Source organism: Archocentrus centrarchus, chromosome 12 (genome assembly GCF_007364275.1).
Source record: "Archocentrus centrarchus isolate MPI-CPG fArcCen1 chromosome 12, fArcCen1, whole genome shotgun sequence".
Taxonomy (NCBI): Eukaryota; Metazoa; Chordata; class Actinopteri; order Cichliformes; family Cichlidae; genus Archocentrus; species Archocentrus centrarchus.
The window spans coordinates 3,953,240-3,964,169 of NC_044357.1; the positions used below are offsets into that span (position 1 = coordinate 3,953,240).

Genomic DNA, 10,930 nt, shown 5'->3' on the forward strand with positions numbered 1-10,930 from the left:
ATGGTGATCTTTGTGCTTCTGCAATTTTTAATCTTGCCATATTAAAAAGTGTCATAAATGTAAGAGAGCAGTTATCCTGCAGGGTATTGTGTATTTATCTTTTAGTAGCATAAATTGGGCTGAACAATAACCTGGGATGGGTATATTTTCTGACCTTTTTCAGATTAAATAGAAAGCTAATTGCACATAGAACTAGTTTGACAGGTGTATCGTGTCTCCTGGCCTCCAGGGTAGGACACTGCTGTCATTTGCTGTGAGTTTGACTGTTTCATGCAAGCAAATCTGCTCACACAGATGCTTCAAGACATAAATCTACACACATCTAAATACAAAAAACAAACCCGACAGGTTCCACCTATCGCACCAACAGCAACCTAAGGTTACTTACACACTGTGAAATTTTAGCAGCGTAAATTATTGCATATGACATACATCTATGCATGCACTATACAATGACAATACATACTGAAACATGGGCTAAAACGCTCCATTTCCTTCCATGTTACAGCCTCCTTGTTGCAGTCATAACGAGACATCTGCTGCAACAATGCAATTTCATTTATTTTTTGGAATTACAAATATTGGGTTTTGAATGTTTTACCACTATCTACTCTATCTTGGTTGGTTTTATTTTTTGGGCCCGTGATGTCTATTATTATATGTCTATTATAATGGTCAACTTGGACCAATGTAAGAGCATTGTGTTAACACCCCGACCACCCTGACATAAAACAGGTCACGAATCAAAACACTACAAATTAACTGCTACATAAGATGCAAGGTAGTGTTACTTTTGCAATAAATAAAATGTGAACACTTGCAACAGGAAATTTAAATGAGATCAATGGACCCGGTCATTAAGGACACTGTAGCCCACATGGCAGGTACAACAATTTGCTTATCTAATTTTTTTTTAAAAAGTTATGGGAAATACTCCACAAAAGCAAATAATTTTCAACTCTGTGAGCTTGATGAGAAAACAAGAGGCATTTGAGATTGCAAATGTCCCCTAGTTGAAAAACTCCCAAAACGAGTAATGAGGAATTGTCCTAATTAACAAAATTAAAAAAAAAAAAACACAAAAAAAGTCCCATAAACTTACGGCAGAGGTAACTGAAAGGTCACCCAGACAGTTAAGTGCTCTACTAAAGCCAGTGCTCCATTGTGTAACTTTAAAGACAGTGATCTGGATTGACATCTTTCTTCGTCCACGTCCCATCAACTTTCAGCCTGGTAACTTTTAGGTCATCTTAGTTATAACAGACAACACTTAAAACACACATTTGCTGACATCCTTCCCAGTGGAAAATAACTGTGAAAGAATCTTACAACAATAACTTATTAGAGCCAACAGCAGTAGATATAAGAAGCTTCTTACTTTGATGACCATTTGAATTCAACACGATTGGGTGCTTAAGTGAGGTGCCCTTTAACATGTTGAGACAATCATCTGTTTAACATCACAATATATGTGCAACAAAAGGCTTCTTTTACAATAAACACTACAGTGTTGCTTATTTGTCTTTTAAAAGGTTGACTGGAAACTCCCAGGCTTGTTAAAAGGGCAATCATGGTGCATGTTAAGTAGTCAAATTTAGGTCAAAAGAACCTCTTTGCTTCTGTCATGTTAAACTATGCTTCTTAGAGGTAGTCTTAGCAGCAGTGGAAGCAAATGTTCATTATGCCTGTAAAAAAAAAAAAAAAAAAAAGCTTCCTTTGCAAATGTTTTTGTAACATTTTATTAACTTAGTAAAAGGATATACTGAAATAGAAAAACTCCTCCTACTCATCAGGTTCTTCCTGCCTTGGGTCTCATATGAAAGACAGCAACACAACTCAATGTTTACCATAACCACCCAAGTAAATAAACAGTAGCATAATCTGAAAAATAACATTCCTTTTATAATGTTTTGGGACAATAATCTTAATGAAAGCGTGATTACACTGTTTTCATTTTAAGTAAATAACACATGGTAAGTTAGATGGAAATGATTCTTTTACAAGGCTAAACCTGTGTAACAACAACACAACACTGTTGTCTGTGCATGTCTGGAAAAGTATTAGCCTTGCCAGCTGATCTGAGACAAACTGAGCCAGCTAGAAAGATAGGATCATCCCTCCGCTATCTTCATTCAGCACAACAGAGCTATAGAGCAGGAACGGGAGAGGAAAAGGAGGGGGATTTTGACTTATTCATAGCATCTCCCAATCAGCTGCAAAGACATTGGACTGCACTGGCACTCATTAGTTTCTGCTCCACTTCCTCTCTGGGTGCCTTTATCCTCTTCACATCTATTTGGGATACTGAATCTCGCAAAACAAAAAAGTTCCCACTGCCACACAGTTCAATAAAGCAAAGGAAGTGTCAATTTCAAATTGGGGGTGCTAGTGGTGGTGGGTGGGGGGAGGGGGCGTGTCAGTGCATTTTTCCCTTCCTCTTTAGCTTTTAATTCAGAAAGCCATTGGAGCTATTGTGGGTTTAGGAAATCACCTACACATGAGGAAGTGCTTAATCCTACGCTTAATAAGACTTCAATGACCGCTGCATAAAGCCTTCACATCTATAATATTTAAGTGATACAAGTGTTAACTAAACTTAAATGTGAGAGTGCATTTGGCAAACAATTTGAGATAAGTGGCTTTGTTTTCCTTACACAAATCTCTTGCTATACTATCCTAAATAAAATGTTGCAAACATATTCAATAGTGAACGCTCAAGCTCTTCTTCAGAAAAACCACATGTCTATGTCCTGTAGAGCTTTGTAAAGATATTACAGGAAGAGCTATAAAAGTACCCTATAGTACAATAAAAAACAAAAAAAATTAAACTGTCTCACTTCCCCATTAAACTCTCATTGGGAAGTTCTTTTGGAAGTCAATCACAACGATGGAGGCCAGCAATGGAGACACTTGTTTGTTTTGTTTGCTATGGAAATAATATCATTACATTTGAGTGCTGGCCTAATTGAGTATTACTAATATCAATTTCTCCATGACTTGACTTCACCACTCTGTTACCTCTCTGTCTCTCTGTTATCAGCCTGAGCAGAACACTGTAACCCAAAAGCAAAGCTGACAGGTTCTCAACCTGTTGTCAAACATGACACTGTGACCAAACACAAAGACTTGCAGATGCACTGCTGGTTAATAACTGTGTTTAATGATATCATCAATGAAAGAAGATCAAAAAATAATACAGAGAGAATATAAATAAAACCGGTCATATAACATTGCAAGCAGACTATAGTGTATTGGGGTCAGTGATCAAGGTCAGCCCGTGCAGTTTGCTTAAATAGCAGCACAATGATTGCAATGTAATTCAAAGCTATGCATTGAGTTTCTGTGTGTTTCACAACTTTGTTTGTTCACACATAAAATTAAATTTCACATTATTAATATCTCATCTAAAATGGAGAAATTAGATCATCATGTCAGAATCTGTGAATTTTACATTATCCAAATATACGTGCAATAATAGAGATGCATCATAAGCAATGATTCTGTAGTATGTGTAAGCAGATGCAGTAAATGTAATTACTGTGTTATACTCATTAAGTATCTAGAAGGGGCAGCAGCAGTAACAACAAAAAAATCATTACAGGGTTCATAAATATGACAAACATTATTCTATTTATACTGTTGACAGTGTGCATCATTTTATCTTCAAAACCCAGCTGTGGCACAAGAAAGAGAATAGGTGATAATATATGCACCACACTGAATATTAAGCAGAGAGAATTTATGTGACAACATTAAGTCACTTGAGACATATGAGCTGTATAGCCAATGAACTGCAGTGCATCCCTACTTGATGTTGAGAAAACCTTGGATTATGTGGACAAGCTGTCTACCAACATACAGTGAATAATTTAGGGAAGCCTCAACTGGTCTTTTGGGAGAAGTAGCTAATTAAAGTTACAAAACCAATGTGATTAGCTGAGAAAAGAGTGTGCAAAAGGAGCCAATTCTGCTACCAAGTAAGGATTACTGGAGAAAAAAAAACTCATGAAAACCTCTTCATGGGTGTATAATTTATTTTTTTCCTGTCTTCATGTGCTGCAGCATAACTCATGAATATGGATGCGCCAGGCTGCATTGAGCCCAATCAGGTCATCAAGCCTTGTGAAAAAACATTTATTTTGAAACAGTAAATAAAATCTCATTTCATTATATTTATTTCCCTCTTCACATATAATTGTATAAATTAACTATACAACAGCAACAGTAATTTTAATAGTGTCTCTAGCACTTTTGCATGCCCTGCATCCCAATTTTTGATGCCTATATTATACATTTTTAGAGCATTAATATTTCAGTCTCTTGTGTGGAAGATATATTTAACGCACGACACTAGCTGCACTCCTCCTCAACCAAACACACAGAACCTTATCATGAGTAGACATTCTGAAAACAATGCGTTGCTCTGCCTACTGCACACAAAATAAGTTATGCTGTACATTATAAAGGCAGCTTATGGCAATAATACCAAGCTTATCTGTAACTACTGTTACAACAGGCTATGTCTGGCAGGGTTTACTTCTAAGAACCTCCTTCTTTCCTCTTTTCCATTTGGTAAACAAACCTCTTTCAAAATGTTTCCATTACATAAGTTCCTCTACAAAAAAAAAAAAAAAAAAAAAAAAAGGCGCATTTTCACACTATTAGTGAGTCTGATTTAATTTTTTCCCCATATATTTTTGAGGGTGACTTGGAGCTGCTCGCATTTGGTGTCTTTACAGTTGGATACCAAACCAAAGACTAAATATGGATTTTACTTTATAAACATACCTGTGCTGATTATCACCAAGTCTAAATGAGGCAGGAATATGCTCTGCTAACTGGGTCACAGAAGCAGAGAAATCATTGGGGGAGAAGCTGAATACACAGATATATTTAAAACCAGCACACCAGCATGCCAAATGGTATGCAAATTTAAACTTTTCACACATAACAAGTCAATACATCCATCCATCCAGACTCACAAAACTTGTTATGGTCCATCCATTCACTCTGTGAAAGGCCTCCATTCTACTTTATAGGCTATTCATTCAATATCGATGTCTAGAGGCATTACATTACTTGTTGTTAAGCCAATTTTTAAACAATCATCAGGCAGCAGACCAAGACAAAAAAAAAATCCATAAATGTAGACTACATATGCTGACTTGTCATAATGACAGACAGAATGGTACTTAAATGTGCTTGTTGTCCAAGAATCCTTCTTCAGGCTGACAAAATAATGTACCCAAAGGTAAAACAAATAAACAAACACACAAACAAGAAAAACCCCTGCAAAAATCTCTCACAAACACTTTGATGCATCTTCGACAGCAGTCATGAGAAATTAATCTATACGATATTAGTCTAAAGTTAAATTTGAAAAGGAGCATAAGTGATTTTTATACAGCCAGAGCTAGGTCAGCTGGACTGAAAAGCTGTCATAAATTATAAATGTCAGCTCGGGACATCCCTAGTCTTAATATAGCTTGTTCCACATCAAATTAGCTGCTTCAGTTACTGTATGAAGATCGTGCCACAGATAACTCTCTCTCTAATTAATCCCACGCAATTATCAGGACACATATGCACCCCCCACCCCCACACCCCCAAATAATCCTCTTCTACTATCTTTAAATAAGAAAGCTCTGCAGCTATAGCTTCTCTCACACTTCTGTTATTCTACACAGGTATGACAATGGTTTAACCACAAATGGCTATCATGAGGTAGCATGAATCACATGACTTTGCTTTGTTAAGTGACTGCACTTCTAACCTCAACTCTGTAGTCAGTGCTTTGAATCAAATCAACCCCCACCCCCCGCCCCGGTACAAGCGTTCACCTTTCACACATAGCTAAACTTGACAGCACATTTATAAACACCACACTACTAACAATTTACAAAAATACACTGTACCCGTTTAAACACTGACGGAGCTCTGTAACAGAAGTTAGCTGAAAAAAAGTTTCTCTGTTGTAGCCAAACACACATGTGACCCACATGAAAAATAGAAAGCGATCTGTCTTCCAGTCAGTAACATCTAAAGTAAAGATGAACACGTTCGTGACATTTAACACTCTGGCTATAGGACACTTAGAGTCAGATTTACTGAACGGGGCAAAATAGTGTGTGAGTGCAATCCCCAAAATAGCACTCGTAGGTGTGGTTAATTTTACGGGTAATTCGCAAAAGTTGTGCTTTTGGCGCAGTCAGTTCATTTCAATATCAAGCTCAAAAAATAAGACGCTTTTTTAACGAAGACATGCTTCGTTAAATATCTGCGCAGTTAGCAGTGTCACAAACGGTACTAAAACAGTTTGAATCAACTGTTTACAGTCACACAGAAGCCCATCAACACAGCAGCTTCGACTGCTGTTGAGCTGACACAGGTCAAAGCAATTGACAGCTGACCAGTCATTATTCATTTTAATTTCATCATCTGATTGGTGGATTCAGATCCACCAATTTAAACCAGTGTATCCATCTGTCAGTGTCTTTAAATCAGCAAACTTTGAGTTGCCAGAAACTGCTAATCTCCCTTCAGCTTTTTTTTTATCCAACCTAACCATGACCTCTTCATAAATAGCATCATATAGTTAAACTTCTATTACTCTAATAATGCTGCAATCCGGTTGGACTAGTTTGTAACTCTGTTTTCAACACAGAATACATCAGGGCTTCCACCACAAAAGTTGTTAGGCCTACAGGCTGCTAAGTGTGCAGTGACTCAGAACAGCAGAGTTGTGTATTAGTACTTTTGCTTTCACAGGAGGAGAGGTGTGAGACAGAGACATTTCCTATAGTCAGCATGTATAGTAACATAAACAACAGCAGGAGAACACTTCAGCATATTTAACCTCGTTTCATTTACCTTGATAAGAATACATAAGGGGATGGATACCAGCTCAAAACATTAAGTCATAATTTAGACAAGTTCGTTAGTAAGTTTTGTAAAAATGCCTTTATATTTTTTTAGCTATTAATATGTGTAAAAATGGTAAAGTGGACTTGTAGTACACTGGTAAAATCCTTGCACATGCTGACACTGGATTCTGTTAATATTTCAAAAATACTAATTCAAACAATGACTGGATCCTGAAGTCTAACTGGCACAGAGTGCCTTCACCATGTTTACACTACTAATCGTCACCTTGTAAAATAATAATGAACAAAAAATACAGGAAAACCCTTAAATGGGTTAACAGTGATGATGTGAGGACACTTCTCTGACAACCAATAAAAACACAGTCTAGATTAAAGGAATTTTTTTTTTTTTTTTTTTTACCCCGACCTCAACTCAGCCAACAACACACCACATTTCTAACACAATGACTTAATCACCTGCCGGTAGCAATTCATTAGAGAGAGAACATAAATTCTTCCACATTCGCACAGGACAATCTGTCACAGCCAACATTAGCTAATTTCCTAACATGGTAAACACTTCTCACGGGTTGTTCCACTATTTGCAATCCTCGATCGACAACATCACATGGCCAGTTAGTCACTGAACATGTGCTCTTTGGACTAGCACACTACATGTTACCTACTCACAACAAAGGTAGAAAAAGGATACGAGTCAGATCAAGGCTAGACTTGCTGAAGAGGAAACGAGCACTTGTATGGTCCCAGAAGCAGGTTTAAAAGATGGGGTGGGGGGTGGGGGGGTGGGGGAGGTTTTCTACGTGATATAAGCGTCATCAGAACAGACACACCTTACATTCACACTTGCTCAAAGCCCAATGTTATGTATTTGCTTAACAGCCAACACGGGATGCAAACAAAGAAAAGATAAGCCGATCCAGCCACTTTCACCTCAGCGGATACCCCATTGACTGAGAATTTAGGAGGGATCACTCAATGTTAAAGAAAAGCTTTTGACATGGTACAGCCATAAGTAAGCCAGACTGCGTTAAGAACACGAAACAAAACAGTTTAGCGTTGTTTCAAAGAAATAAAAATGTTTTGAACATGTGTTACTTATTAATGAATATCCAACTTAGACATATATATAAAGATATGAAGGAATTTCACAATTGAATTAATACTGATTTGTGGATTAACAATTGTGAGACAGTAACATTGCTGGTGCATAATAAAGATGAGAAACACAGCTTCGCTACTTTCGCAAGCGTTTTTGTCTCAAAGTGACACAACAAAATGCTGGGCAAGTGTAACAACACTACTTTGATACCAGTGCGAGAAAAGCACGGCAAAGGAAAGAGCCTTTGTTACAGTGAACCTTATCTTTACTTCAAGATAAGGTCTGTTGTAAATGATCATAGGAGGAACTTGATAAGTGAAATGCCATGACAGGCCTTCAATACCTCAACTATAATGTAGGATTACTGTACATGCTTCTGTCATTCATTTACAAAATACACAGCTTATGGAAATGCATGGAAATATGTCCACAAGAATCCACAAACAGTGTATACAAACAGTTTCAGAAGAATAGCCAAAATTATGGCAAATCTGAAACTGGCTAAAGTGCATAATATCAATTAATATCATTAAAAATACCTGAATAATCATCTACAAACAGCTGGTTATCAGCTGGTAGATAAAAGAGACTACAACAATGACAGGCAGGGGAAGATAGGGCCTAGTCTTTGTTTACATTTTATTACAGCCAGGAGGGCCTTTGAAGACAACCCAGATAAGGTTTCTGTTTACCTGAAAGACACCTCTAGTTACCAAATTCAAGGACTGAGTTTTAAAGCAGCCCGGAAGACATTCATGTGCCAACTATTGACCACACCTGTGATATTGAACATTTTAATTACAAGACACTGTGCCAATAATGCATGTATAATATTGTAAATGACTGCAACTGTTCTTCTTGTATGCTTTTGTACAGTTATGGTTACAACATACATTGACACCTGCATGCACTTGCATTCTGAGTTTATATATTATTATTTTTAAAAGCACTTTAATCATGAAGTGAAAATCTGCTATCATGGCAACCCTAGTTAGCATCTCAACCTACTTCAAATATTATCTTTGGCAACACCCTGCCTGGTTCAATAGTCTGTTGTGTAATAAAATCTAAGACACCCTACAGAGATGCATCAATATCTTAAATTCATCTCAGTACAGTTTTACTGTACAGTCTATTAGCTTCTAGTAAGAATATGACACTTATTCTTTAAAACCACAAAACACTCGCGGATTTAATTCAGGCAGCTTACAAACAAAACTGGGACAGCAGGCTTGCTGTTATTTATACCTAAACGTTGTCTTGATGGTGTCCTGAGACTCCTCCTGGCTGCATCCCCTTTCCCAGAGAAATGACTGGCGAACACTAAAAACAAGTCGACGGGCAAGGACGGACCTCCTAAAATTCCCCAGAATAGTCCTGAATTTATCCCAGATCTTAACGGGATTAAATTACAATGGAGTTAACTGAGGACAGTAATCTGATTAGTGAAGCGGTGAGAAAATGAAAACGCCAATATGCTGATATGTAGAGCGCACTAATCCGTCCCAGACTGTGTAGGTGCAACAAAAGATGCGAGTGCTACTGCTGTGGTGCAGCTGTTATCATGGCTGATTTTAGGAATAATAGTAAAACGTACAGCCCGACAGCTTTAAATGTACTACCATGCCTTTTGCGAATAAATTAGAGCCGAGTGAGCGACATTACAAAGGGGCAGCAGCAGCAGCATACAGCTGCTGATGCGAAACCTTCCGAAAACACACACACATACAGCTGTCCCAGTCTCTCGATACAGTCCAAAACCTGTTGTTTTAAACCACAAGTGCCGTCACAGGCATTACTAAGCTACCAACCCTCAAGATTGTATTAACTTATAGTTCCATAGTTGCATTAATGTGAGACTTCAAAGTCGGACAACCTCAGATTGGGACCTCAGCGATGCTACGCTACGGTGCAGCTAGCAATTATGTTAGCATGTTGTATGGGGGCCCCGCAGACAGAAGCGACAAGTTGCGCAAACAAAGAGACTTACCTGAGTTATTGTAGAGTCAGCGTCTCATTTAATGATGCCCAGGTTATGTGCAGGCTGTTAGTACCCAAACAATGGCTCGAGAAGTGGGCATTAGCTGGGTTCACAGATTTGCTTCACGGTAGTTCAATTGGGTTTGGCTAGTGTTAGCGGCTAGCTGATATTGCCTACTTAAAGAGCAACTCGAAGCTGGCCCAGTGTGTACATTCTCCTCAGCAGCCGCCCTCAACTTTAATGTCGTCGCTCTTAGTTGTTTTGAGACACAAAGGTGCTGCCTTTTGGCTCAGGCAAACTAACCGACGACGAAGGTCCTTAAATGATATGATTTACAGACACGGAACATTAAAAAAAAAATCCAAAATGTCCACGACATTCAGCAAGGAAATACAAAAGGCAAAAATGCGAACGACCTCCGGCAGAGCGAAACCTTTTCCTTTAAAGTGCGCCGCGCCCAGATGTTTTCACTCATAATTTCCCCGGTCTTTGCTCTTTTACTACAAGAATAGGTCTACAGACTCGAGGGAAGCTGCGCTGAGGTTGCTGGGGTACACAGCACGAAGCGGCGAGTGTCTTCTCTGCGACCTCCGTGCCTACATGCGGAAAGCCGTCCGCCAGAAGTCGCCTTTCCAGCCTCACCGAGCCCCAGGGACGATGCTTTCACTATCTCTCCCCTGCACTACCAGTCATTCCGCTTATCTTCCCCTGCGCATCGACTTATTGACACTGTTTTCCCTTTCAAATCAGCTATCGGAAATTCACACGGACTACAAATGCGCATACAAACCAGACAGAAAAGATATTTTACTAAACACATCTACATAGCCCGTAGAAGAAAAAAAAAGGTGTTTGCGATCTTTACAACAGATCTGACCATTCTTATGTAATGGCGCCATCTGGTGTAGGTATGAGGTTTTGCATCTAATTGGAAATTTAAACGAAATACAGTAATATGTAATAATA

At 38.4% G+C, this 10,930-nt stretch overlaps 1 protein-coding gene across 2 annotated transcripts in view; it reads right to left on the reverse strand.

Annotated features, from left to right (window-relative positions):
• Positions 1 to 10,710, reverse strand: part of erbin (erbb2 interacting protein) — a 54,010-nt gene extending 43,300 nt beyond the window's left edge. The window contains exon 1 of one of the 2 annotated variants that reach the window (XM_030742173.1): positions 9,974 to 10,710. The gene's annotated coding sequence lies outside the window, so the exon portion shown is untranslated. The remainder of the gene's footprint in view (positions 1 to 9,973) is intronic. The other variant, XM_030742172.1, reaches the window with a different exon arrangement.
• Positions 10,711 to 10,930: the final 220 nt, after the last annotated feature.